Here is a 14,595-nt window from a genome sequence, read left to right on the forward strand (position 1 = left end):
TTTTGCCACAAGGTAAACTCACCTCCAGTAAATAGTTTAGAAATTATTTTAAACCAGGGCGAATGCAGTGAGAAAGCCAACATATTACAATGAACAGAGCATGGTTAAAAAAAAATAGTTGAGTGGCTTGGGTATTTTATAATCTTTAAAAAGATACAAAAGCAATAATCTTTAAAAATACAAAAGCAACTTTTGTTCAATGTAGACATTGTCACTGTTAATATTTTGGTATGGCCTATCCTTTCAGACATGTTTTGCCCCTGTAAAAAATGGGATCATATGTTGTGGACTTAATTTCTTTTTTCTTTGTCTACATCATTTTTATGGCTCTTTAGTAGACTGACATATTATGATTTATCTAACCATTTGTCTATTGACCATTTAAATTATTTCCAGTTTTTTTACTCTTATTAATAATTTACAGTGAACATCCTTAAAGTAAAATATTTGAATACATCTGTGATTATTTTCTTAAACTAGTTCACAGAAGTTAAATTGTTAGGTCAAAGTGTATATGGAATTTGAAGGCTTCTTTAGTTTTGTCAAATTGTCCTCAAAATTCTGTATTCCATAAGTAATATATGGTGAGTTAAAACATTGGGTAAGAAACTATTAAATGCAAACCAGGTGCAGTGGCATGGTGCCTGTATTTCTAGCTACTTGAGAGGCTGAAGCAGGAAGACCACTTGAGCCCAGGAACTGCAGACCACAGTGCTCTATGACCATGCGTATGAACAGCCACTGCACTCTAGCCTGGAAAACATAGCAAGGCCCAGTCTCTAAAACAATCAAGTGAAAACCAAAAAACCACTAAACGCACGATACATAATACATAATCTAAAAAAGCACAATGCATAATTTAAAAAAGAAGGGTTCTGATCACAACCACTAACAATATTCTCTTCCTTCATTTAGGGGGATTTTCTATTTGAAAACCATCCCAAAGAAAGAAAAATGGAACACCATTACAATTGAGGTCTATGTAGTGTACTGAACTGGTAATCTGAAAATCTGGTCCCTAGCCCTGGCTGTGCTGCTCATTTGACGTGTGTGGCTCTGCCAGCCAGTTATTCTACCTGGGACTAGTATTCTTTCTTCATAGTGTGACCATATATCTTGCTCTATGTCTGTGGCACAAGCATAATAATTAATAGCATTTTCTTTTACTCTCAAAGTGGACAGTGAAGTTTGTGCTTGTCCCACTTACCTCTGTGTGAGGTGTTTCCACCGTTAAAATGGACATATGCTATTTTGCCTGCCCAGCTTCTTCCCCCTGTTGTTTTCTGTTGTGGAGCCACTCTCTCCCATCATCAGTCAATGTGTCTACAGCCTAAGTCTATCTCAGACACATGGCCAGCGTGGGCCAGTCAGAGCACCACAGCCCCTTGGACTCAGAGATGAATCTAAAAATAGCCGTGTGACCCAGATCAGGCTCCTGTGAGCTGTCCTCCTGGATTTCTGCGGGGCTGGTGGTGTGCTGGCTCATATTGGTACACAAGAGCCATTTATTAAATTTCTAGAAGTTTGCCAATCAGTTGTTAAACACAGCCATTATTGACAATTGGATTATATAAACTTACAATTAAAGTATATTAAAACAAAGGTAGGTGAATACTTCAAACTCACAGCTGCCTTATCTATAATACTTTACTGTAAGTATCTTTTACTATATCTTATATTACCTATCATCTTGAGTTATTTATGTGTTTTGACTCTATATGGTGGAAATACTACAGAATGGACTACTGCACATCTCTTCCCAACTCCATGTTTAGTGATATCAAGTTGGTAGGTTGAAATTGGCCAGGGTGGGAGTATTTATACCATGGAAATTGGCAAATGTTATAAACCAGATTTTTTTTTTTTCTTTCTGGAAAGTTAAACATTTACCTTCACATCACTGGCTTGAGCTTATGGGAAAGGGGCTTTTGCTTTTTACTTTGTTGCTATGCTGGTAAAATATAGTTCTGGAGTAGTAGGAGGGCCGTTTTGATCATTTGGGGAGGGCTTGCCCAAGAACTATGCTAGCGAAAAGAAAAGTAGAGCTGAGGGCTACAGAATGATGGGATTCTTATTTTTCCTTTGGCTTTATTGAGGTATAATTGACAAATGAAAATAGAGGCAAGCTTGGTATGGTGGTTCATTCCTGTACTCTCAACATTTTGGGAGGCTGAGACAGGAGGATTGCTTGAGCTCTGGAGTTTGAGACCAGCCTGGACAACATAGCAAGATCCTGTCTCTACAAAAAATTAAAGATTTAGGTCAGGTGCAATGGCTTATGCCTGTAATCCCAACACGCTGGGAGGCTGAGGTGGGCGGATCACCTGAAGTCAGCAGTTTGAGACCAGCCTGGCCAACATGGTGGAACCCTGTCTCTATTAAAAATACAAAAAAAAAAAAATTTAGCTGGGTGTGGTGGCGCATGCCTGTGATCTCAGCTACTCTGGAGGCTGACGCAGGAGAATCACTTGAACCCGGGAGGCGGAAGTTGCAGTGAGCCGAGATTGCACTGCTGCACTCCAGCCTGGTTGACAGAGCAGACTCTGTCTCAAAATAAATAAATAAATTAATTAATTAATTATTAAAATAAAAATTTAGCCATGTGTGGTGGCATGCACCTGAAGTCCTAGCTACTCAGGAGGCTGAGGTGGGAGGATCACTTGAGCCCAGGAGGTGGAAGCCACAGTGAGTCAAGATCGTTCCATTGCACTCCAGCCTGAGTGACAGAGCGAGACAGACCCTGTCTCAAAAAAAAAAAAAAAAAAAAAAAGACAAGACTTAATATATGTGAGCATTTGGTATTTTAGTTGGATGAGAAACTGGGTGAATCCACATTAGTTTTCTATAACTTATAAATAAAAGTCTTTGGATAATACAGACTCTATGATCTTTAAGACTCCCTTGTAGCTTAATAATATCTGATTTAAAAATTAAATAAGATGGGGAACTTCTTAGACAATATTTGAGTGCCCGTAGTTACTATCTTTGACAAGAAGTCAAATAAAAAATATTCTGTAATGAATTCACAAAATTTGTCTTCACTCAAACATTCAATCCTGTATAATGTTAAATGTCTTATAGCCAAAATTTAAGCCATAAGACAGATGAAATAAACTGATGTTAATAATTTTGCTCATTTTACAAGATTTCCCCCTTCTTTTTAAAATAAGTTTAAGCTGATCCACTTTAAAATAATTTTTTAAAACCAACTTTTAATTATCCTCAGATAATGATTATTATCTATATTCAACCACAGCACTGTGTCTAGAAAGCCCTGTTAAGTTACTCTGCATTTTAGGAACACTGTACTTTCTCCCTTTTAAAGATTGATTTCATTTTACCAGCGTGGTGTCCCCATGGTGCACCCTGAGGTGGTGTTTCTTAATTAGTGAATGAGTCTGGAGTAGGTCCTACTGAGATATTAGGAATACTCTCCAATTTGACACAGCTGAAGTATATATTTAACATTTTATTCCTGGCTCACTGTAGCTATGACCCATCTCACATATTGTTGATTCAAAAGAATCAAAATCCCATCGGTGTGTTCGCTTTCTGGTACTTGACTGTTGATAGCTCAGAGGTGTTGATGGTTAATAGTCAACATTCACAAAAATCTTATGAGGCCAAACCTCATAACTTGCCAAGTGCTAAGATGGTTTAAATTTACCATCCCTGAAATAAAGTATTCTTTTCTTTCTGTGGCTTAAAAAGATGTTAGAGAAAGTCTGTTTTGATTTGGAGGATTATATTTAGAAATAAACTAAACAACAGAAACCTTGACACTGCCATTATTAGCTCTACTAGGGGTTTCCTTGTCAATAGCTGGTTGCCTTCTCTTAATTCTATTGCTAGTTTGCCTTTTTTTCAATAGTCAGGTGTTATCTTGCAACTATAACAAAACAAGCTATTTAAATTAACGTGAATGAGAACTGTGATGTATTGGAACAAAACAAGCACTTTTGGGGACTGACCTTGAGTTAATTCCTTGCACCAGCATTTGCATTTCCCAAAGTGTGTTCCAAGAACCCTAGTTAGGGAAACATTTCATGTCAGTATTTCTCAGTGTGTAGATCATCTGCATCTGAACTACCTGGGGTGTTAAAGTACAGGCTCCAGGGCTGCTTCTGAGGGGCTTGATAATATGAATTTTCAACAGTTTTCTCAGAGTGATTCATATGTACTTTGGCAAAAAGGGATATAGTAAATTTGTGAATTACTTTTTTTTTTTTTGGTTTTTCCTCTTTTTTTGTTTTGTTTTGTTTTGTTTCAATAAATGTGCACCACGATGTTTCAACAAGTAAGGCAAATCTATGAATGTGAAACCTGCAGTTTGCAATATACCACATTTAGAACCCAGGGTAAGTGAATTAGACAGAGGTGGTGGTCATTCTAATTAAACAATCAGGTAATTTCACGACAAGTTGATTTGCAGCATCAAAAGTCTCCACTTAAAGTTCTTTTTTCTTGATGATCAGAGGTCTCACGTTGACTCCAGTCTCTTCCTTGTGTTTTGTGTAAGACCCATCACAGAATGGGAACTTTTTGGACCTCCAGCAACGGCAGTACACAGTTTTATCTCCCAAATCCTCCATGTCAAAAGCATGTACTATCTTGGGATTGTCTTTCCGGATGTGAAGGTTTATCATAGCTTTATTTCGATGATCTTGAACATAAAATCTTTTGTAAGCTAGATAACCAATTGCAGCTGTCCCAGCAGCAATGGTAACTGCTGTGATCCATTCAATTCATCTGCTGGAACCGGAAGTCAGACTCATGGCGCCGTCGCTTGCCAGGCGTGTGCACTATGACACCGAGCACAAATGGGTTCGTGCGGCCAGCGAGAGTCAAGGTAGGTGCCAGCGGAGTACTAAGGGCACTGACTCCGCGCGGCTACCGCCAAATTACTTTCTTGACTTACAGACTACATTAGCAAATTAAAGTATCTGAAAAGGATCTGCAAAGTCCTGTAGTAGAGACCTGTTTAACTTTTTTAAACCCAGGATTTTCTCATATTGTTTGATTTTTCAGTTTATTTTGTTTTCGTTGAGACAGAGTCTCACTCTCTTGCCCAGGCTGGAGTGGAGGGGTGCGATCTTGGCTCACTGCAACCTCTGCCTCCTGGTTTCAAGATATTCTCCTGTCTCAGCCTCCCAAGTAGCGGGGACTACAGGTATGTGCCACCACACCTAGCTAATTTTTTGTATTTTTAGTAGAGACAGGGTTTCACCAAGTTGGCCTGGCATCAAACTGGTCGCAAACTCCTGGCTTCAAGTGATCCACCCACCTAGGCCTCCCAAAGTGCTGGGATTACCCATGTGAGCCCCACCACGCCCTGCCTCAAATTGTTTTTGATTACAGAGTTCTTTTTTGGGAGGAACATTTGTTAGTTGATCAAATACTATTGGGAAAGGTTACTCTATCTAATAGCATAGTAATTGTAGATTGTCGTAATTGCTTGCTAGTTTGATACTGAGTTACTGTAGTGTCTTGCTATAAGCATTAGACAGACATCTGAGTGTGAATCCTGAATTTTGTACTGTTGGTTCAGTTACCTAGCAGTCATGTTCTCTTAATCCTAAGGGAGATAGAGTGAAAGAGTGAGTTAATACCAGAAACATAGCTAGAAAAATAAACAAGCGTTTCTGAAGAGTGAAGTATGTGAATACTTCTGGCAATGTATTTTGCCCAGACATTCTACCTCCTGACTCTACACCTCCGGAGAAGAGATCTGGTTGCCATTTAACAATAGAGTGTACAGAGGGAGGAGCAAGGAGCTCTTCCAGAAATGCCAATCGAGTAGAACAATGACAAAGAAGTAAACACATCTGAGCAGGAAATAGGATGGAAGTGAAGTAATTCTTCACTCTGCAGCAGAAGTGGTGAAAGGCAACCCCAGTTTTTCTTCCCACCATTCTCCCATTAGGCACAAACAACACAGAGCCAGGCAGTAAAGAAATGATAAAGGAGGACTGAACTTTAAGGCCTTCTCTGTGTGGTTGGGACTGCCTTTTGCATGGCTCTAGAACTAGAGGGATGAAGATGGGTCCCGAGTAAAGGAAGCAGGGCACAGATAAGCTGGAGGGAGAGAGAAGGAGACCTCTGGGTTTCCTTTCAAATTGTCTGGGTTTATTGACCAGGTTAGAGAAGGAGGCCAAATCCTGGGCTTGCTCTTGCCATCCCTGACCACACAAGGCATTTCATTTCTCCATGCTTTTGCACGCCTTGTCTCCTTTGTTTCTTCTTTTCTTTCTTTCCTCCCTCCCCTCCCTCCCTCCCCCTCCCTCCCTCCCTCCCTCCCTCCCTTCCTTCCTTCCTTCCTTCCTTCCTTCCTTCCTTCCTTCCTTCCTTCCTTCCTTCCTTCCTTCCTTCCTTCCTTCCTTCCTTCCGCCCTTCCTTCTCTCTCTCTCTTTCTTTCTTTCTTTTTTTCAGGGTCTCTCTCCTTTACCTAGGCTGGAGTACAGTGGCTTGAACATGGCTCATGGCAGTCTCGACTTCCGGGGCTCAAGCGATTCTTCTGCTTTGCCTCCCAAGTAGCTGGAACCACAGGTGCACATCACCACTCCTGGCTTTTGTGTGTGTGTGTGTGTGTGTGTGCGCGTGTGTGTGTCTGTGTGTGTAGAGACAAGTCCTTGCCATCTTGCCCAGACTTGTCTGGAACTCCTGAGCTCAAACCATTCTCCTACCTTGGCCTCCCAAAGTACTGGGATTACAGGCGTTAGTCACTGTGTCCAATCTTGCCTCCTTTATTTCAAATGCCTTTACCTTGCTCTCTCCCACTATCTGCCCATGGAACTTTGCTGATTTTTCTAACTTAACCTCATAATATTATATTAATGGTATGCAGCAAGATTGGGAGCTTTTTGAAGGGCAGAGATAATGTCTTATTTATCTTGAGTATCTTGTGCCAAGCTCAGCTTCTAGAATAAAACAGCTTTTCAGTTAATGTTTGTGGTAGCCAGGGAGATCAGAAATCTTAACAGGATGCCTCTAAATAATCTTTAGAGTACTCATGTAGAGTTCAGTGGTATAGAGCTTTGGAGCTGGAGGCTATCTATCTGTAGACCCTCCTTATTTTACAGATAGGGCAGTGATAGTTCACTCAAGAGGCAAGTGGTGACCTAGGACTCAAGCCTCCTACCTCTCAGTCCTGTGTTCTTTTGACTCCCCCAAGGTGGTTTGTATAATTAAGAAAACCCCACAAAACTCACACTACCCAATGCTGCATGACCCTTTATGAATTACAGTATAAAGCAACATTTCATTTAATATTTGCATCAGTGAAAAATGCAGAGACATTGAGCTAGAAAGTGATTTAAGGAGGATGTTCTGCCTCCACATAGAATTTGTTCCATTTCTGATTTTTTGCATCCCGTTGTGCGCCTTTCCAATTCTTGGCTTAGCTTGGAAGTTGCAGTTAAAAAATGCTGGGTGAGAAGCTATTCTCCTGGTACTTTCAACTTTATTGGAAAGAGAAGGTCTCATAAATCACATAAAGGAACTGGGGCCTGTAGGATTGCTTAGTTGCCAAGTGAATTCTGATTGATTGCTTTGGAAAATATGTACATTTTCCAGGAGCTTATCTGAAATAAAATAAAGATTCATACTTTCTCAGACTGAGCTCCCACTCCACCAAATTTCAGTAGTCTGGTCATTTTAATCCAGTGAAAGGACAGTTAAATGAACAGTGTAAGCATTAGAAGTGTAGTAAAAAATGTGAACAACAAAACACAAATGTTATTTCAAATGGGGAAAGGTTTGGAACAACAAAAATGCTCCTAACTAAACATAAAATTAGAGCAAGATTCAGTTTTTATGGCTCGCGTTGACTTAAACTTCTGCCTAATAATGGCCAGCATATCAGAGTGGAGAAATTGTTGGGGAAATCATGTTATCAGATGCTGTTATCAATCCCATATCAGGAAGCAGTGTGAATTAGCATTTCAGGAGAACTGAAATTGTGTGTGTCCACAGAGAGTGAAATTAAGTGGGAGAAAAACATTTGGATCTTAATCCTTTGAGGTCACAGAAACTGTTGAAAATCTATGAAAGCTGTGAACCTTCTCCCCATAAAAATTCACATGCATATGAAAGCTTTCAGACCCATGATGCCCATAGGGTGCTGGGACCCTACGTTAAGTACCTCTTATTTAGCTATTTTTCCTAGAATTTCTGGTTTCTATATGTGGCAGATCTGCCTGGCTGGCACCTGGAACTTCCAGCCCGTTCACACACATACACTCTAGGGCCAGGTTGTAGCAAAAAAAAAAAAAAAAAAAAAAAAAAGGACAGAACATCTGCTGTGAGACTGATTCCGTTTTACTCAGGGTGAACAGAAGTGGCCTTAATCCCCTACAGATTTCCTTTACTTTGTTGTTGTGCAGAGGGATCATCTGGCAGAGATTTTAAATTTTCTCAGCATTTATTTATACTTTCATTTACAGTATGTCTGAAAGGAAAATGCAAACTTTTAATTGGACTGACTTGGTAACTTGGTTCAGTGGTACGCTGGGTTCAAAATTGCTCCATCCCTGTTTACCAGATGATTACAATTCACATGGGTAGCAAGTTCTGCTTTATCTTGGAGATAAACAGTTTAAGAGATTTTCTAGTCTTCATTCATTACCATTTCATCTGAATTCATCTCTAGTGAACTAAAGAAGACTTCTTGTTGTGTGATTAGCCTAGTGAACATGATGATGCTTTCCTGAACAGACATGGGAAAGGCAGGTGGATAATAATAGTCTACAGCACTTTTTGTTTATCCAGAAATCTGCCATCCCTAGGAGGTTGACATATAATCCCATACTTCATCTGTCATCCATACTTTATGTAATAATAATAATAATAATGATAATGATAATCATTTACACTTATATAGCCACTTTCATCTAGGGTATCTTAAAGCTTTACAAACACTAATTAATTCTCCTGGTCTCCCTGTGAACTAGGTAAGGCCCATTTTACAGGTGAGGCAATTGAGGCACAGAAAGGACGAATGGCTTTCTCAAGGCCCTTGGGTACTGAATGACAGAGAGCTCTGTACTTCCAGTTGTCTAGAGCCAACTGCATCTTCTGGGTGAGTGAGTGGGAGGGACAACACCAGAATAAGGTCCTCTAAGACTTAGTTACCTAAACCCTAGTAGTGCATAGAAGCTCTGGGAGAGTTTCCAAAGTGTACGCTTTTTCATCTGCAGCACACACACGCACAGCCTGTGAGTGGTTGTTTCTGAGGTGTAAGCAGTAGAGGTGGAGTTAAAGTTGGCTGTCATATATCTTTGGATAGGAAGGAAAGGAAAGAACGTGGGCAGAGAGTTGCATTTTAAGTGGATGTTGCTAAATGCATCAGCCTTCTCTACACTGAATCACAGTTAATCTTGACTTTTGACTTGTTTTATTCTGTTCCACTACATGAACCATTTGATGTGTACATAACAAGGATGCAATGATTAAAGACTGTCTAGTATGCAATTGGCAAGGCACCTAATGGAAACTAGCTTCTCACTGTTGCCAGGCATTTTAGTTTCAGAGAATCCTTGAAATTCTCCCAAATGGGTGTTGCTAAATTCCAGGGAAAATGATGTTTAATGAGTGCTTCTCTCTCTCTTTAATTGCAAGAAGAAATAGACAAATGAGGGCTTATCAAATGTTAATATGCATACCACTCACCTAGGGATCTATTAAAATACAGATTGTTGCTCAGTAATTCTGGAGTGGGACCCAAGATCATGCTTCCAGGTGATGTCCATGCTAATGGTCCCTATAGCTTGCTCTGAATAGCAAGACCCTACACTACTGTTTACAATTCCGATGAGATTATTCCCACAACATACTGCTCTGGAGGAAGTTTCGGTCAATTGGAGTGAGGCCTGGGCTTAGAGGACCAAGGCCTGGTTTGGAAAAGTGCTTCTGCTCTTTATTATCTAAGAGGTTTGAGACCCTAAACCTTTCAGAACCTCAGTTTTCATATCTTTAAATGAAGATGGTTAATTGCTCCTTTGCAGATTTGTTATGCAGATGAATAAAATAACCCTGTTGAGAGTCTGGCACGTGCTGGCTGGGTGCAGTGGCTCACGCCTGTAATCCTAGCACTTTGGGAGGCTGAGGTGGGCTGATAGCTTGAGGTCAGGAGTTCGAAACCATCCTGGCCAGCATGGTGAAACCCTGTCTCTACTAAAAATACAAAAAAACTTAGCCAAGCATGGTGGCGCACACCTGTAATCTCAGCTACTTGGGAGGCTGAGGCAGGAGAATTGCTTGAACCCAGGAGGTGGAGGTTGCAGTGAGCTGAGATTGTGCCACTGCACTCCAGCCTGGGCAGCAAGAGTGAGACTCTGTCTCCAAAAAAAAAAAAAAAAAAAAAAAAAAAAAAGTCTGGCACATGCTATAACTCCACAGATGTTGATTCATTCTCTGGGCTCCCCAGTTTACCCTGTCTGGTTACATTCTCTAACAAATACTTCAAAGTTTTCTCTCTATATCTGCTGTAGTCAGTAACTACATTTTATCTATCTTGGCTTTTTCCTATTATTTTACCTCTAGATTCTTTCTCTTAAACATATATAAGCCAACATCAAATGTTAATATGTCTCTCAATATCAAAAAGCTTTTCTTGAACTAATTTCTTGTCTTGTTAACTATTATAAACTTACCTCTGCCTTCCTGGGTTCTAATTTGATCTAGGTCATGCAACACAAGTGAGATTGTATGGTATTCATTTAGTAAACAAGTATTTATTAAGCACCTACTATGCTATGTTCTGATGCCCTGGGTATACATACCACTGAGAATAAGATAGACATTTTTTTTTTCTGTATTGTTTTTGTTGCCTCTGTTTAAGTGTTTGAGCCATAGTGAAGTCTTTCTTTAATTCTCAATTTATTGATGAAGACTTTCTCTTATTTTCTTCTAGTTTCATTTTTGTCTCTTCTTCTTGCCCACACTTATCCTTTAGATCTTTTCCCTCTGAATCTATCAGACTGACTAGAAAATTCTTTCCTAAAAAGTCTTTACAAAACTCATTTTGTGTGAAATGGTTTTGATTTTTAATAAAAAGCAACAGTGAAAGTTAAGTATAGTATATGCACGGGAAAAAATGTCTGGAATAACACGTACCTCACTGTTAACACTGGAACTGGTGAGAGGAAACTTTCACCTTTATCTTTATGTACTTTGGCATTTTGGGGAAAAAAACCTTCCCCCTTACATTCAGCAGATTATATTATGTAACACAGAAAAGAGAATGAGAAAAAAGTATGGACCATGCATGGTGACTCACGCCTGTAATCCTAGCACTTTGGGAGGCTGAGGTGGGCGGATCACCTGAGGTCAGGAGTTTGAGACCAGCCTGGCCAATATAGTGAAACCCCATCTCTACTAAAAAAAAGAAAAATACAAAAATTAGCCGGGCAAGGTGGCGGGCACCTGTAGTCCCAGCTACTCAGGAGGCTGAGGCAGGAGAATGGTGTAAACCTGGGAGGCGGAGCTTGCAGTGAGCCGAGATTGCACCACTGTACTCCAGCCTGGGCGACAGAGGGAGACTCCATCTTAAAAAAAAAAAAAAAAAAAAAAAAAGTATGGATTGATGGACAGCAAAAGGAAGGATGAAGAAAAATGAAAATGAAACTTACAATCTTCAAATTTGCCCACATTCCCACCTGTAGTTTTATGTCTCAATTGCTGAGTCTGTTATGTAGGTTTCAAATCACTGGTTTGGAACCCTGTCTTCCTGGGATTACGCAGTGTCAAGAACACTGTTGGCATGAAAGCAATACTAATAGTAAAACAAGAGGAGGCATTTTTACAAGAGACAGCACTACCCAGATGGATTTTGATAAGGTTGGTATGTACCCCAAGAGGTCATAATTAACCACATCAAAGAAGGAGTGGCTTGTTAAGCAAATGGACTTTATCTTGCCATCTGCCAAAAAATGTACCAAATGCTCTTACTTTGTCAAAAAGTATCTGCACTTTTGGAACCAAGTCTTCATAGCTTTGAACTGATGAATGCAATCGAAGAAATACTTTTATTACTTACACATTTGACCTCTCATTCTTTATTTGGCACCTTGCTTCTCTCATATCCTCCTCGCTTGGACACATCATCTACAATTTATATAAATGAGAAAGTACTGGGTCATGGCTTAATTGGGAACAGAGAGGAGTTATCTGATGAAAACAGACCAGCAAGAATTTAATTTCCCTAGCTCGTAGTCAATTTTCATCCTACCAGCTGGCATGCTGGAGTGAGTAGTTGTTAGAGAATTGAACGTAGGCATCTCTAATTGTAGCCAGGACTTTTAGATTTAATAAACGTATTGGAGGATATTCTTGATGTTTTGTGGTTTTTATTCTGTTTCTTCATTTCCGATATTACTTGGGGATATTTTTTGTCTATGCTGTTCCCTATTCCGCCCCTTTCCAGGGAGTTCTGGGCACAGCATTTTAGAATGTACAGAGGTAAACCAGAATGTGCCTCATCATGCATAATCCACATGCCAAAAGATCTGCAAACCATGTTGGGTGGTGAACATTTGAAGGAAATGAAGGCAATTGCCCAAAGAAATTATGATGTGAAATTATACGGTAAATGATAACTTCCTTAATATGTTTTCTTCCTTAATAAAATGAATTCTCCGTTTTAATTAAAGAAGACCCAGATCCTCCAAGCCCTAACCCTGTTCCTTGATATGCACCTTCCTTTAGGTCAGGGATGATCCTCATCATTCACCTGTTGCCACTTCCTCTGTCATATTCATGATTCATTAGGAGGACTAATTGATCAAAGCATTCTTTCCTGCTTGAATCTGGATGTGGCTACAGGCAGCCACCACTAATTGATTGTGTTGTTGAAGATGACATTATGTGTAATTCCTACCTTAAAGGTCTCTTGTTATTAGTGCTGCCAGGAGGATAATTCTGCCCTTTAACACCAAGGGGGCTTCATGATCTATATTTAAATAAGTCTCCTGCAATACCCAGATAACAGTTGAGACAAGACTAGAATATTTATTAAGACTGTAATTAAGTCTAAGTCACTAACAAGGTGGAAATAGAATAATATAAAACTAGATAATCTTGCCCATTCTTCCCTAACCCATCTTTAGCCTGGGATCCTCTAGCAGGATACCTTTTTCTATATCTAATGAAACTCCAGAATGTTCATGTGACATGACTTTAAGAGAGACCACACTTAACTACAATTCTACTATGACCTCAAAATCCTAACATTCCTTCAGCAGAGCCACACTCTTCAAGGTTATAAATGTTGTCTTTAAATAATTGAATATTTGAAGGTGTTAGTTTATTGCATATTGCTTCCAAGGGTCAGCTAGATCAGTGGGTAGAAATCAGAGGGGGGCCAGACCTGAGTTTAACAGAAGGTTATGTTTTCTACTAATAAGACATGCCCTAATGTTATTAAGCTGCCTTATGTTTTAGTGCTCCTAGTCACTAGGAAGATTTAGACAGTCTGGATTGCCCTGTGCCAGAGATGGAGTTGAGTGGACTCCTTTAGTGGATGGAAAATTGAACTTAATCTCCCTTCCAGCGGGAGACTCTTTGATAAGTTAGGCATAGCTACCCTACACGGTACAACAGGAGTATTCGTAAGGAGGTAATCTATAAACCATTTGAACTTTTCTATCCTAACGGCTGCTGGCCAATGCAGGACTGATTATAGGTAATGATGATGCATCTGTAACTTCTAAGTGGGAAGGTCTTTAAGTGGGATTGAAAAGACAAGGTGATGAAAAAATAATTGTGATAATACGTACTGTTCCAGGTTTTAAGTGAGTATAACATAGTTGTATTATAATATAAAATTGTACAACTTAAAAATACCCATATATGCAATCTATAATTACAAGTTTATGTGTACAACATAATCCATTTCTAAAAGAATTTTTCACATAATTTTGATCTTAAAATTGTAAGATGGAATATTATGTAACTAACATAACACTGCTACAGAAAATATATAATGTTGTGGGGAAATATTCCCACACTATTGAGGAAAAGCAGATCATAAAAATAATATGAAGAATGATTCAATTCTACTTTTGATGGGGAAAAAGTATACACTTATGTTTTTAAATATAGATTAAAGGTGCTTTTAATTTTGTAAGAAAAAGAAGACTGGAAGGATGTACCTAAAAAAGTTTATAATGGATATTATAGGGGAGTAGAATTAAGGGTGACTTTTGTTTCTATTTTAAATGTTTTCTAAAATTTCCAAAGTTCTTAAAATAATCAGACCTTACCTTAGTGGTATCTTAGTTTTATATTTCTGCCATAACAAATCGTTACAAACTTAATAGCTTAAAAAACATGAATGTATTATTTTATGGTTCTACAGGTTAAGAGTCCAATGCAAATTTCACTGGGTTAAAATAAAGGTGTTCATTAGGTAAAATCAAGTGCTGCATTCCTTTCTGGAGGCATTAGGGGTAAATCAATTTCCTCACCTTTTTCAGTTTGTAGAGGCTGACTGCATTTCTTGGCTCGTGGCCCCCTTCCTTCGTCTTCAAAGGCTGCGAAGTTGCATCTCTCTGACCATTCTTTCATAGACGTATCTCCTCTGACGGGCTTCAACTAGAA

At 39.2% G+C, this 14,595-nt stretch overlaps 2 protein-coding genes and 1 pseudogene across 4 annotated transcripts in view; all 3 read right to left on the reverse strand.

Annotated features, from left to right (window-relative positions):
- YAF2 (YY1 associated factor 2) overlaps positions 1–14,595 on the reverse strand; it is a 1,232,548-nt gene that overhangs the window by 480,766 nt on the left and 737,187 nt on the right. The gene's annotated exons all lie outside the window — the stretch shown is intronic.
- LOC126931320 (60S ribosomal protein L12-like) overlaps positions 1–14,595 on the reverse strand; it is a 706,093-nt gene that overhangs the window by 115,138 nt on the left and 576,360 nt on the right. The gene's annotated exons all lie outside the window — the stretch shown is intronic.
- On the reverse strand, positions 4,449–4,775 carry LOC126931581 (CDGSH iron-sulfur domain-containing protein 1-like; annotated as a pseudogene).

Source organism: Macaca thibetana, chromosome 11, assembly GCF_024542745.1.
Source record: "Macaca thibetana thibetana isolate TM-01 chromosome 11, ASM2454274v1, whole genome shotgun sequence".
NCBI classification, from domain to species: domain Eukaryota; kingdom Metazoa; phylum Chordata; class Mammalia; order Primates; family Cercopithecidae; genus Macaca; species Macaca thibetana.